Consider the following 14,348-nt stretch of genomic DNA (forward strand, 5'->3'; position numbering starts at 1 on the left):
TCAAATTTGGAAAAGAAACTATAAAAGCTTAAATAGCAAATTGATGCCCTCTCACACACTGGAAGAGGAATGTTTAATACCCCACTCTCAGCAATGGATAAATCATGCAGATAAAAATTAAGCAGGTAAATACTGTAGGTAACTGATGTTAAAGACCAAATGGACCTAACATATTTAGAAAACATTTGACCTAAACATAAAATAATATACTTTCTTCTCTACACATCATAGAATTTTCTCCAAAATTGGCCACATATTTGCTCACAAAGAAAGTCTTAATGATATAAGAAAATTGAAATGACTCCCTGTATCCTCTCATACTGCCATGGATTAAGGCTAGGTATTAACAACAACAGAAACAACAGAAAGCTTATAAAATCATGGAATCTAAACAACTCATTACTGAGGCGAAATTGGGTCAAAGGGAAATAAACCAAAGTTAAATATTTATATTATTCAATGAAAATGAATATAGAACATATCTAAACTTTATGGGACACAATGAAAGTGATGCTAACAGACATGTGAAAGGCACAAAGCAACTACAAAAAAAGGGGGAAATTTGTAGCATGAAGCAACTAAATTTCTTTTAAAAAGAAAAGATATCAAACTTAACAGCACACTAGAAAGCTCTAGAACAAAAAAAGTAATCACACCTGGAAGGATTATATGGAAAGTAATAATTAAATTGCGGGGTGAAACAATTTTTTTCTATTTAAATAAAATAGAACTAAAGGAACCAGAATGAAGAATCATTGAAACAAAGAGGATTTTTTAAATGAGAAAATCAACAAAATAGACAATCCCTTATCCAAACTAACTCAAAAGCAGTCTGCTATTCCTACTTTTCTTCCATTCTCTCTGTCCTCTCTGTCCACCCTTACTGAACCTACATATCTGGAGTCATAGAACCCAAAAATACCCATCGGAGGCCTGCCATACCAGGACCATCATTGTTAACCACCCTCCAAATACCTACTACAACAGAAATATCAAATGACAAAAGTCATCCAGAAGGCTAAAGGACCTTGAAAGAACACAATCAACAAAATTCAGGGTAATACGACACCTTCAGAGCACAGTTACCATAATACAGCAAGCCCTGGATATCATAACACAACCAAAGCACAAAGAGGACCTCAAATCCAATCTTATGAAGATGATAGAGGCCTTAAAAGGAGAAATGAATAAATACAGGAAAATACAGTTAAACATGTGAAGAAAATAAAGAAAACTGCAAAAATTCGAAGTGGGAATAGAAGCAATATAAAAAACACAGAGAGAATCCTCAAGATAGAACATCTAGGGATGTGAACAGCAAACATTACCAACAGAATACAGGAGATGAAAGAGAGAATCTCAGGTGTAGAAGATAAAATAGAAGAAAGTGATATATACATATATATATATATATATATATATATATGTCAAAGAAAATGTTAAATCTAAAAAATTCCTGACACAAAATGTCCAGGAAATCTGGGATACCATGCCAAAGACCAAACCTAAGAATAATAGAAAAGAAAAAGATGAAGAGTTTCTGCTCCAAGGCCGAGAAAATATTTTCAACAATATCATAGAGGAAAATTTTCCCAATGTAAAGAAAGAGGTGCTAGTAAACATACAAGATATTTCTGTTTCAGTAATTAGACTGGGCCAGAAATTAAAATCCTCTCATAATAATCAAAACACAAAAATCTATGCAACAAAAAAGAATATTAAAAGCAGCAAGGGAAAAAGGCCAGGTAACATGCAAAATCAGACATATTAGAATTATACTCAACTTCTCAAAAGAGACTAAAATCTAGCTGTTCTTGGACAAATATCTTACAACCTCTAAAAAACAACAAATGTCAATCTAGAATACTATACCTAGATAAACTGTCAATCACCATGGGTGGAGAAAACAAGACATTTCAAGAGAAATACAAATTCATACAATATCTTTCCACATATCTATCCAAGCACTACAGAAATATTAGAAGGAAAACACTAACCCAATCAGAATAACTACAAGAAAACACAGGAAATAAGTAATTCCATATCAGAAAAAACAAGTCTCTCTCTCTCTCTCTCTCTCTCTCTCTCTCTCTCTCTCTCTCTCTGTCTCTCTCCCTAACCTCCCAATTTCTACACACACACACACACACACACATACACACACACAACCACAATCATAATACTCGTTAATATCTCTCAACATTAATGGGTTAAATTCCCCAATAAAAAGACACTGTTGAAGAGAATGGATTTGAAAACAGGATATATCGTTCTGCTGCATACAAAAAAAAAAAAATGCATCTCAGTAATTAAGATAGACATTACCTCAGAGTAAAAGGCTAGAAAAAAGCTTTCTAAGAAAATGGTCCCAATAAACAAGCTGGACTTGCCTTCTATTATCTAATAAAACAGACTTTCTATCAAAATTAATTGAAAGAGACAGGAAACGAGATGCTTCATACTCATCAAGGGCAAAATGTACAAAAATGGTATTAATTTTGAATATTTATGCCCCAAACACAAGGACACCCACATCTGCAAAAGAAACATTGCTAAAGCTTAAATCTCATATCATACCTCATACATTGTATTGGGAGACTGTGGGAACAAGTCAACCTGCCCTGAGCAGCATCATAGGCTACATTCTCCCAGTGCCTCTCCCCCACCTCCATCAGACTCCAAAGTCATACAGGTCAACTTCTATTGCCTCATTCATCTTGCATTTTGGCTGAGACCTCTAGGTCAAGCCAAGCTTCCCTGAGCAGTCTACCATCCCAGGGGAACTGCATCTTCCTACTGCTTCTTCTCCATTTCCATCAGCATACTGAACCACAGAGGTCATCTTTCCCTCTACCACCCATCTCTCGGCTCTCTAAGACCTATGGGCTCAGTCATGCTGCCCTAGGCAGACTGCTATCTCAGGAGGACCTCCATTCTCCCATTGCCCCCTTCCTCCATCAGACCTGAGTATCCTGAACTATGCAAGTTAGCTTCCCTTCCAAAACCTGTCTATCTTGTTCTGCCTGAGCTCCTTTGTTCTTCTCGTCTGCATTTCCACCCAAACCTGTGGCAGTTATGGCATGTTTGCCCCCTGACCCCAAAGCCAGCATATCTCCCAGGAGGTCTGCCCTAACCAAGGACACAGGGAAACAAGAGAGTTCATCTAACCAGGAACATAGAAGACCTGTCTTAACCAGAGACCACACTGCCTACCTCCATGGAGGCCTGCTGTACCCCAGATCATACCAGTCTACCTCCCTCTAGAGAAGCTTGCTCCAGTCCAAGATACCCAGGACAGTTAACATCAGAGATAACAAAATATCAAAAGGCAAGCACAAGAACATAAAAAAAAGCCAATGTAATTTGGTGCCATCAGAATCCAGTTCTCCTACCAGAGCAACCTTTTCTATCCTAACACGCCCGAAGAGCAAGAATCTGACCTAAAAATCTCATCCCATGAGCATAATACAGGTCTTTAAGGAGGATATAAACATCTCCCCTGAAGAAATACAGGAAAACATAGGCAAAGAGGTAGAATTCTCTAAAGGGGGAACAAACAAATCCCTTAAAGAAATACAATTAAATACTATAAAACAGGTGAAGGAATTGAACAAAATAGTTCAAGACCTAGAAATGGAAATAGAAAGAATGAAGAAATCACAAATGGAGGCAACCCTGGAGAAGGAACACCTAGGAAAGAGAACTACAGCTGTAAGCATCACCAACATAATACAAGAATTGGAAGAAAGAATTTCAGGTGTAGAAGATACCTTAGAAGATATCAAAAAATCAGGCAAAGAAAACACAAGGTGTAAAAACTTTTTTACTCAAAACACCCAGGAAATTTGGGATACAATGAAAATACCAAACTTAAGAATAATAGAAATAGTAGTGGGTGAAAATTTGCCTTTCAAAAGGCCAGAAAACATTTTCAACAAAACCATAAGGGAAAACTTCCCCAACCCAAAGAAAGAGATGACTATAAATATAGAAGAAGCCCACAGAATACCAAATAGATTTGATCAGAAAAGAAAATCTTCCTGCCATAAAATACTAAATGTACAGAACAAAGAAAGTGTATTAAGAGCTGTAAGAGAAAAAAGCCAAGTAACATATAAAGGCAGACCAATAAGAACTACACCAGATCCTCAAGAGAAATGCTAAAAGCCAGAAGAATTTAGACAGATTTCATGCAGACCCTAAGAAACCACAGATACCAGCTTAGGCTATCATAGCCAGCAAATCTTTCAATAACCAATGGTCAATATAGTCCTTGACAAAACCAAATTTAAATACCTTTCTACTAATCCAGCTCTGCAGCGGACACTAAAATGAAAATTCCAATACAAGAAAGGTAACGATACCCCCAAGAACAAGAGAAATTAATCATCTCATAACAAGCCCCAAAGCAGAGAATCACACTCACATATTACCACCTCAAACAACAAAAATAACAGGAATTAACAATCAGTGGTTTTAATATCCAACAACATCAGTGGATTCAATTATCAATGAATAATTAATGAAGAAGGATCCTTAATGGATTCTTTTTTTTTTTTTTTTTTTTTTTTTTTTTTTTTTGGGTTTTTTCGAGACAGGGTTTCTCTGTATAGCCCTGGCTGTCCTGGAACTCACTCTGGAGACCAGGCTGGCCTCGAACTCAGAAATCCGCCTGCCTCTGCCTCCCAAGTGCTGGGATTAAAGGTGTGCGCCACCACCGCCCGGCAATGGATTCTTAATAGATTCAATAGATTCTTAATGAAGAAGACACAGGCTAACAAACTATATGTAAATAGAATTCATCATTCTACTTCATACAAGAAACACACCTCAGCAACAGAGATAATCATTACCTAAGAATAAAGGGCTGGAAAATAATTTTCAAAGCAAATGGTTCCAAGAAACAAGCTGGACTCATGGTTTCCAATATCCAATAAACTTTCAACCAAAAGTAATGAAAAGGATGGGTAAGGACACTTCATACTCATCATCAAAGGATGAGTCTCAATTCATACTCATCAAAGGATGAGTCTCAATCAAAGGATGAGTCTTCAAGATGAAGTCTCAATTCTGAACACCTATGCTCCAAATGTAAGGGCACCACATTCATAAAAGAAACTTTACTAATGCTCAAAACACACATTGAACCTCACACAATAATAGTGGGAGACTTCCAGCACCCCACTTTCACCATGGACAGGTTATTGAAACAGAAACTAAATAGAGGCATAGGGAAAGTAATGGAAGTTAAGAACCAAATGGATTTAGCAGATATCTACAGAACATTTTACCACCAAACAAAAGATCATACCTTCTCAACACATTCTGGAACCTTCTCCAAAATTGATTATATAACCTGACACAACACTAGCCCCAACAGAAAAAAGAAGATTGAAATAACTTCATGCATTCTATTAGATCACCACAGACTAAGGCTGGAGTTCAGTAAAAAGAAACAACAGAAACTACACATATTCATGGAAACAGAACAAATCTCTACTCTTTTAACTTGGTCAGGAAATGAATAAATAAAGAAATTAAATAATTCAATAAAAATGAAGGCACCAAAAATTATGTAACAAAATGAAAGCAGTGTTAAGTGGAAAATTCATAACACTAATTGTATTCATAAAGAAATTGGAGAGATTTTATACTAGCAACTTAATAGTACACATGAAATATCTAGAACAAAAAGAAGAAACAAACACTTGCAAGAGGAGTAGAAGGTATGAAATAGATAAACTTCTGGCTGAAATCAACCAATTAGAAACAATACAAAGAATCAACAAAACCAACAGCTGGTTCTTTGAAAAAAATCAGCAAGATGGGCAAGTATTTAAACAAAGTAACTTAAAGGCACAGAGACAGTTTCTGAATTAACAAAATCAGAAAAGGAAGACATGGCACCAGAAACTGAGGAAAGTTAAAAAATCATCAGAACTCACTGTAAAAGCCTATACTAAATAAAACTGGGAAATCTGGACAAAATGGATGATTTTCTAGACAGATGCCACTTACCAAACTTAAAGATCAGGTAGATTATATAAACATTCCCGTAATCCCTAAGGAAATAGAGAAATCATTAAAAACATCCCAACCAAAAAAAGCCCAGGGCCAGAAGGTTTTAGTAAAGAATTCTACCAGACTTTCAAAGAAGAGCTAATAACTCAATACATCTCAAGCTGTTACACAAAATAGAAATGAAAGAAACACTACATAATTCATTCTATGAAGCAACAGTTAGTAATACCCACACCACACAAAGTCCCAACAAAGAGAACTTCAGACCAATTTTGCTTTTGAATATTGATACAAAAATACTCACAAACTGAATCCAATTACACATTAAACCTGTCATTAACTATGATCAAGGAGGCTTCATCCCAGATATTCAGGGATGGTTCAGTACATAATTCACTATATAAACAAACTTAAAAACAAAAATAACATGCTCATCTCCTTAGATAACAAAAAAGCCTTCACAAAATCCAACACCTTTTCATGTTGAAAGTCTTGGAGTGATCATGAATTCATGGGCTATACTTAAATATAATATAAGGAACATACAGCAAGCCAGGAGCTAATATCAGATTAAATGGAGAGAAACTTGAAGGAATCCCAGTCAAATATGAGTCAAATCACTGCTGCCCACTTTCTCACTCTCTATTCAATTCAGTACTAGAAACTCTAACAAGTGCAATTGGACAACACAAGGAAATAAAAGGGATATGAATTGGAAAAGAAGAAGTGAAAGGTGTTACTATTTGTGGATAATGTGATAGTATATATATGGTACCCCAAAATTTTTAACAGAGAACTCCTACAATTGATAAACGAGTTCAGCAATGAGTCTGGATATACATTTAACTCAATGAAATCAGTAACCTTTCCTTATACAAATGATAAATGGGTTGATAAAGAAATTAAGGAAACAACACTTTTCAAAATAACCAAAAATAATATAAACTATCTAGGAGTAATTCTAATTAAGTAAGTGAAATATCTGTATGACAAGAAGTTCTATCCCTGGAGAAAGAAATCAAAGAAAATCTCAAAAGATGGAAAGGTCTCCCACTCTCTTGGATCACTAAGATTAACAGTAAAAATGGCTATCTTTTCAAAAGTAACCTAAAGGTTCAATGCAATCCCCATCAAAATTCCAACACAATTTTTCACAGACATGAAAACATCAATTTTCAACTTCATATGGAAAAACAAAACAAAACAAAAAACCCCCTAAGAATAGTGAGAACAATTTCCAACAATAAATGAAGTCATCAGAATTTTTTTTTCAAATCAAAATGACAATGAGATTCCAACATAAAATATTAGGATGGCTAAGATCCAAAATTAAAGTGACCGCACATTCTGGAAGGAATTTGGTGAAAGAGGAACATTCCTCCATTGGTGGTGGGATTGAAACATTGTACAATCACAGACTAGAACAAAAGTAGAATGTGAGACTAGAGGCTTGTTGGCATGCAGTGTTTACCAAAATAAGTGCACCAGGGATGTCTAGGTTTCCTCTCATGGGAAACAGGGCAAGGCCATCTGAGGACTTGACTGAAGAACCCCAGAAGTCCAAAATGAGTAAAAGGACCACTTATAACACTGTCCCCATAAAAGGGCATCAGCTGCTATGAACATTTTGGAGCATGTGTCCTTATTACATGTTGGAACATCTTCTGGGTATATGCCCAGGAATGGTATAGCTGGGTCCTCTGGTAGAACTATGTCCAATTTCCAGAGGAACCCCCAAACTGATTTCCAATAGTAGAGGATTGCAAAGTCGATCATCAATGGGAGGAGAGGCTCTTGGCCCTGTGAAGGTTCTGTGACACAGTGTAGGGGAATGCCAGGGACAATAAGTGGGAGAGGGTAGGGTGACAGGCATGGGGAGGCAACAAGTGTTTGTTCTTGTTTTTGTTTGTTTGTTTGCTTTTTGGAGAGGAAACTGCGAAAGGAGAAAGCATATAACATGTAAATAAAGAAAATATCTAATTTAAAAAAAGGACATCAGCAAAAACAAGATTTTTATGTCATCACCTCTCATGATTGGGTTGTCATCATTGACACAGGACAGGACAGAACAAGACTACCTATACTTTTATTTGACCTAACCACACTGCTTACCTGACCTAGAAACAATGTATCCAAGTAACAAATGGTCACATGACAGAGAGGGCTGAAAGACAGAGAGCTATTCCAGGGGTGCAAGGGCACGCTTGCTTGAAACTTTGAAGAATGTCTTCTCTAAAAGAGGAAAGAGCAAGCTGTGAAGCTACTTGTTGGCCTTTTTTTTTTACATAAAAGTTTAAGCTGAGATAAATTGTGGAAGGGCTCTGCTGGAAAAATGCCACTGTGCAGAAAGTCTCTTGGGGTAGCCCCTTCTACTGCTATTGGCCCAGCACACTTTAAATATTCATGGCTACCTTACAAGAAATTTCAATGAAAGCACAAAGGACTAAATGCATTTCAAAGTAGACATACTGCTTGCACTAGAAGAAATAGCTACTACACATGGGACCTTAGCCTAACAATTATGTAGGAATCAACACTCAGGTTGAGCTGCCGAGTGCTATGGACAAAACAACGAAAGGAAAACTACATGTAGATTTTCTAATGAGATTGAAGACAAGACCAGTGTGTTCAGATACAAAGTCCAAGTGTGGGAACATTCCTCAGCAAGGTCTACCATTCATGATAATACTCACTGGGCAATGTGATTACTTAAATTCTTCAGAGAGTCCAGTACCTAAGGGTCAGTGACCATGGATCTATTTGTGTTAAGGTATGAGGGATTAACATGTCATTAAAGGTGGACCATGTTGTCATGAATCACAGTGGCATTAGGTTACTTAATATAATGTCTGCCCAGAAACCATATTCAAAACAGATGTTTGTTTGCTGAGTGATTCTGCAGCGAACTATAGGAAGGGACCAAATTAATGAAATTATGAAATTATGAAATTTTGAAGAAGGTCTTCTCTAAGGGAGGAAAGAGCAAGCTATCAAGCCCCTTGTTGGCCCTTCTTTTCATCAAGGTCTAAGCTGAAAAGTGGTGGAGAGTCTATGCTGGGATAATGCCACTGAGCAGAAAGTCCCTTGGGGCTTGGCTACTTAACTGGAAATGTCCAGGAAAGCACAGAGGACTGAATGGATTACAAAACAGACAAACAACTTCCTCTAGATACAATAGCTACTACACATGGGACCTTAGCCTACATCAATTTATGAGCACCAGGGAACCAAGACCTGTGTGTTCTTACACAAAGTGCAAGGGTGGAATCATTCCTGCTCAAGGGCTACCTTGCAGGATAACACTCATTGGGCGATAGGATTACTAAAATTCTGCAGAGACCCAGGACCGAAGGTACCGTGATCCAGGTCCTGCCATGTATATATTCGTCTTAAGTGGTAAGGAATTGCCATGTCACTCAACAGAGATGATTACCCATGTGGCCAACACCAACTTGGTCCATGTTGCCATGAGTGACAGTGGCATTTGAGGCATGTCCTTGCTGAGTGCTTCTGCAGTGAACATTAATTTGGGACCAAATCACTTTTGGGAAGGAAATCGGGAAACTGGTTGTTGGGTCCAAGGCAACGTTGAAATTTTCAAGTAAATCACATGGGTAACTTCCCCTTAGCATGAGAGTCTTAGGAATCTTTGACCCAAGATTGGACCCTTTGGGAACACATCAGGTGCTGAGCAGGCAAGTTGGAGATTTTAGACTACGTCTCTCTCACAATGTGAGCCTGTCCTTGCATCTCCAGGTATCCACTGGTGTCATGGGAAATGTGGAATTCCACCCAGCCCTGGAGGCAAGGGTTGACTTCCTTTTCCTAGTCAGCATGTAAGGAAAAGTTTCGAGATCCCCAAGATAGGAATATGTTCTCTTCTGCCATTCAGGACAAGTGAGTCCTAATTATGTGGGCAAGACTAATTGGAAGTAGAGCAAATTTCTCAACCCTTTGTACATCGGTGGGTCCACATGGGAGAACATACTCAAAATCGAGCTTCAGGGGGTACCATTGCTTGTTACGTTTATTCCTACAGTCAGAAATAAGAGCCTTGCTCAGTCTTGGAGGCCAACAAGGAAGGCACAAGTCATTTCTAGGTTGAGCCATTGGCTATCTGCTTTCCACTTACCTGAGATATGGGATTCTCTGCATTCCAAGAGGGCATGTCAGATGACTGCAAAACAACAGAAAGGACAGGTACTTGAGCAATGAATGGGTGGGCCTCTCAGACTTGCACCCAGGTATGATGTGGGACTAGGTGCTTGTTCACATGTAGTGTTTGCCAAGCGAGATGCACCAAGGGGGTCCAGGTTTCCTCTCATGGGCAACAGGGCAAGGCCATCTGAGTACTTGAGGGAAGTCCCCCAAGAGGTCCCAAAGAGTAAAAGGACCACTTGTAAGCCTTTTCCCATGGTTGGGCCTCAGCGTAATCCTATTGAGCATGATGTTTATGTCATCACTTCTCTTCGTGACATTGGGTTGTCATCATTGACCCTGGCCTAGACTGAACAGAGCTACCTATCCTTTCGTATCACCTAAGCAAATTGCTTACCTGGCCGGCCAACAATGCATCTAGGTTTAGAATGTTCACATTCCAGTGAAGAGGGCTGCAGGGCACAAAGCTCTTCCAGGAATGCAAGGCACTTATGCTCGAATTTTTGAAGAAGTCCTTCTCTAAGGGAGGAAAGAGCAAGATGTCAAGCCCCGGGTTGGCCCTTCTTTTCATCACTGTCTAATCTGACAGAAGTGGTAGAGAGTCTCTGCTGGGATGATGCCACTGAGCAGAAAGTCTCTTGGGTTGCCTCTTCTAGTTGATCCCGGGCAGTCTTCATATACGATTTCATGGCTACCTTACTTTAAATGTCCAGGAAAGCACTGAGGACGGAATGGGTTCCAAAACAGACATACCGCTTCCTCTAGAGGCAATAGCTACTACTCATGGGACTTAAGCCTAACAATTATGTCAGTATCAACACTCAGGTTGAGCTGCCAGGTGCTATGGATGAAGCAACGAAATTAGAACTACATCAATTCATGTGCACCAGGGAACAAAGACCTGTGTGTTCTTACACAAAGTGCAAGGGTGGGATCATTCCTGCTCAAGGGCTACCTTGCAGGATAACACTCATTGGGCGATAGGATTACTAAAATTCTGCAGAGACCGCAGGACCCAAGGGATCATGATCCAGGTCCTGCCATGTATATATTCGTCTTAAGTGGTAAGGGATTGCCATGTCACTCAACAGAGATGATTACCCATGAGGCCGACATCAACTCGGTCCATGTTGCCATGAGTGACAGTGGCATTTGAGGTATGTCCTTGCTGTGTGCTTTTGCAGTGAACATTAGTTTGGGCCCAAATCACTTTTGGGAAAGAAATGGGGAAACTGGTTGTTGGGTCCAAGGCAACGTTGAAATTTTCAACTAAATCACATGGGTAACTTCCCCTTAGCGTGAGTCTTTGGAATCTTTCACCCAAGTTTGGACCCTTTGGGAACACATCAGGTGTTGAGCAGCCAAGTTGGAGATTTTAGACTACGTCTCTCTCACAATGTGAGCCTGTCTTTGCATCTCCATGTATCCTCTGGTGTCATGAGAAATGTGGAATTCCACCCAGACCTGGAGGCAAGTGTTGACTTCCTTTTCCTAGTCAGCACGTAAGGAAAAGTTTCGAGACCCCCAAGATAGGAATATGTTCTCTTCTGCCATTCAGGACTAGTGAGTCCTAATTATATGGGTAAGACTAATTGGAAGTAGAGCACATTTCTTCACCCTTTGTACATCGGTTGGTCCACATGGGTGCACATACTCAAAATCGAGCTTCAGGGGGTACCATTGCTTATTCCTTTTATTCCTACAGTCAGAAATAAGAGCCTTGCTCAGTCTTGGAAGCCAACTAGGAAGGCAGAAGTCATTTCTAGTGTGAGCCATTGGCTATCTGCTTTCCACTTACCTGAGATATGGGATTCTCTGCATTCCAAGTGGGCATGTCAGATGAAGGCAAAACAACAAAAAGGACAGGGTCTTGAGCAATGGGTGGGCCTCTCAGACTTGCACCCAGGTAGGATATGGGACCAGGTGCTTGTTGTCATGTAGTGTTTGCCAAGCGAGATGCACCAAGGGGGTCCAGGTTTCCTCTCATGGGAAACAGGGCAAGGACATCTGAGGACTTGTGGGAAGTCCCCCAAGAGGTCCCAAAGAGTAAAAGGACCACTTGTAAGACTTTTCCCATGGTTGAGCCTCAGCGTAATCCTATTGAGCATGATGTTTATGTCATCACTTCTCTTCGTGATATTGGGTTGTCATCATTGACCCAGGCCGAGACTGAACACAGCTACCTGTGCTTTTGTATCACCTAAGCAAACTGCTTACGTGGTTGGCCAACAATGCCTCTTGGTTTAGAATGTTCACATTCCAGTGAAGAGGGCTGCACTGCACAAAGCTCTTCCAGGAATGTAAGGCACTTATGCTCGAATTTTTGAAGAAGTTCTTTTCTAAGGGAGGAAAGAGCAAGCTGTCAAGCCCCTGGTTGGCCCTTCTTTTCATCAAGGTCTAAGCTGAGAGAAGTGGTGGAGAGTCTCTGCTGGGATGATGCCACTGAGCAGAAATTCTCTTGGGTTGCCTCTTCTAGTTGATCCCGGGCAGTCTTCATATACGATTTCATGGCTACCTTACTTTAAATGTCCAGGAAAGCACTGAGGAATGAATGGGTTCCAAAACAGACATACAACTTCCTCTAGAGGCAGTAGCTACTACTCATGGGACTTAAGCCTAACAATTATGTCAGTATCAACCCTCAGGTTGAGCTGCCAGGTGCTATGGATGAAGCAACGAAATTAGAACTACATCAATTTATGAGCACCAGGAAAACAAGACCTGTGTGTTCTTACACAAAGTGCAAGGGTGGGATCATTCCTGCTCAAGGGCTACCTTGCAGGATAATACTCAGTGGGCGATAGGATTCTAAAATTCTGCAGAGACCCCAGGACTCAATGGACCGTGATCCAGGTCCAGCCATGTATATATTCGTCTTAAGTGGTAAGGGATTGCCATGTCACTCAACAGAGATGATTACCCATGAGGCCGACATCAACTCAGTCCATGTTGCCATGAGTGACAGTGGCATTTGAGGCATGTCCTTGCTGTGTGCTTTTGCAGTGAACATTAGATTGGGCCCAAATCACTTTTGGGAAGGAAATCAGGAAACTGGTTGTTGGGTCCCAGGCAACGTTGAAATTTTCAACTAAATCACATGGCTAACTTCCCCTTAGCGTGAGAGTCTTTGGAATCTTTGATCCAAGATTGGACCCTTTGGGAACACATCAGGTGTTGAGCAGCCAAGTTGGAGATTTTAGACTACGTCTCTCTCACAATGTGAGCCTGTCTTTGCATCTCCAGGTATCCTCTGGTGTCATGGGAAATGTGGAATTCCACCCAGACCTGGAGGCAAGTGTTGACTTCCTTTTCCTAGTCAGCATGTAAGGAAAAGTTTCGAGACCCCCAAGATAGGAATATGTTCTCTTCTGCCATTCAGGACAATGAGTCCTAATTATGTGGGTAAGACTAATTGGAAGTAGAGAACATTTCTCAACCATTTGTACATCGGTGGGTCCACATGGGAGAACATACTCAAAATAGAGCTTCAGGGGGTACCATTGCTTGTTACTTTTAATCCTACAGTCAGAAACAAGAGACTTGCTCAGTCTTGGAGGCCAACTAGGAAGGCACAAGTCATTTCTAGCGTGAGCAATTGGCTATCTGCTTTCCACTTACCTGAGATATGGGATTTTGTGCATTCCAAGAGGGCATGTCAGATGACTGCAAAACAACAGAAAAGACAGGGCCTTGAGCAGTGGGTGGGCCTCTCAGACTTGGACCCATGTATGATGTGGGACGATGTGCTTGTTGACATGTAGTGTTTGCCAAGCGAGATGCACCAAGGGGGTCCAGGTTTCCTCTCGTGGAAAACAGGGCAAGGGCATCTGAGGACTTGAGGGAAGTCCCCCAAGAGGTCCCAAAGAGTAAAAGGACCACTTGTAAGCCTTTTCCCATGGTTGGGCCTCAGCGTAATCCTATTGAGCATGATGTTTATGTCATCATTTCTCTTCGTGACATTGGATTGTCATCATTGACCCAGGCCTAGACTGAACACAGCTACCTATGCTTTTGAATCACGTAAGCAAACTGTTTACCTGGCCGGCCAACAATGCCTCTATGTTTAGAAAGTTCACATTCCAGTGAAGATGGCTGCAGGGAACAAAGCTCTTCCAGGGATGCAAGGCACTTATGCTCGAATTTTTGAAGAAGTTCTTCTCTAAGGGAGG

The 14,348-nt window shown here is 40.1% G+C and overlaps 1 long non-coding RNA gene and 3 other non-coding genes across 5 annotated transcripts in view; all 4 read right to left on the minus strand.

Moving 5' to 3' along the window:
- Nucleotides 1-14,342, minus strand: part of LOC116102313 — an 81,957-nt gene extending 67,615 nt beyond the window's left edge. Inside the window, exons 1-4 of one of the 2 annotated variants that reach the window (XR_004123066.1) lie at nucleotides 14,217-14,342; nucleotides 13,798-13,842; nucleotides 10,577-10,698; nucleotides 10,154-10,198 (exon numbers count right to left, since the gene is read on the minus strand). This is a non-coding gene — a long non-coding RNA (uncharacterized LOC116102313). Of the gene's footprint in view, nucleotides 1-8,780; nucleotides 10,199-10,576; nucleotides 10,699-13,797; nucleotides 13,843-14,216 lie in introns of those variants that run through there. The other variant, XR_004123065.1, reaches the window with a different exon arrangement.
- On the minus strand, nucleotides 10,441-10,519 carry LOC116104288. Its single transcript, XR_004123796.1, has one exon. It is a non-coding gene; the product is annotated as a small nucleolar RNA SNORD115 (small nucleolar RNA).
- LOC116104290 lies at nucleotides 12,261-12,339 on the minus strand. Its single transcript, XR_004123798.1, has one exon. It is a non-coding gene; the product is annotated as a small nucleolar RNA SNORD115 (small nucleolar RNA).
- On the minus strand, nucleotides 14,081-14,159 carry LOC116104289. Its single transcript, XR_004123797.1, has one exon. It is a non-coding gene; the product is annotated as a small nucleolar RNA SNORD115 (small nucleolar RNA).
- Nucleotides 14,343-14,348: the final 6 nt, after the last annotated feature.

Source organism: Mastomys coucha, unplaced genomic scaffold (genome assembly GCF_008632895.1).
Source record: "Mastomys coucha isolate ucsf_1 unplaced genomic scaffold, UCSF_Mcou_1 pScaffold21, whole genome shotgun sequence".
Taxonomy (NCBI): Eukaryota; Metazoa; Chordata; class Mammalia; order Rodentia; family Muridae; genus Mastomys; species Mastomys coucha.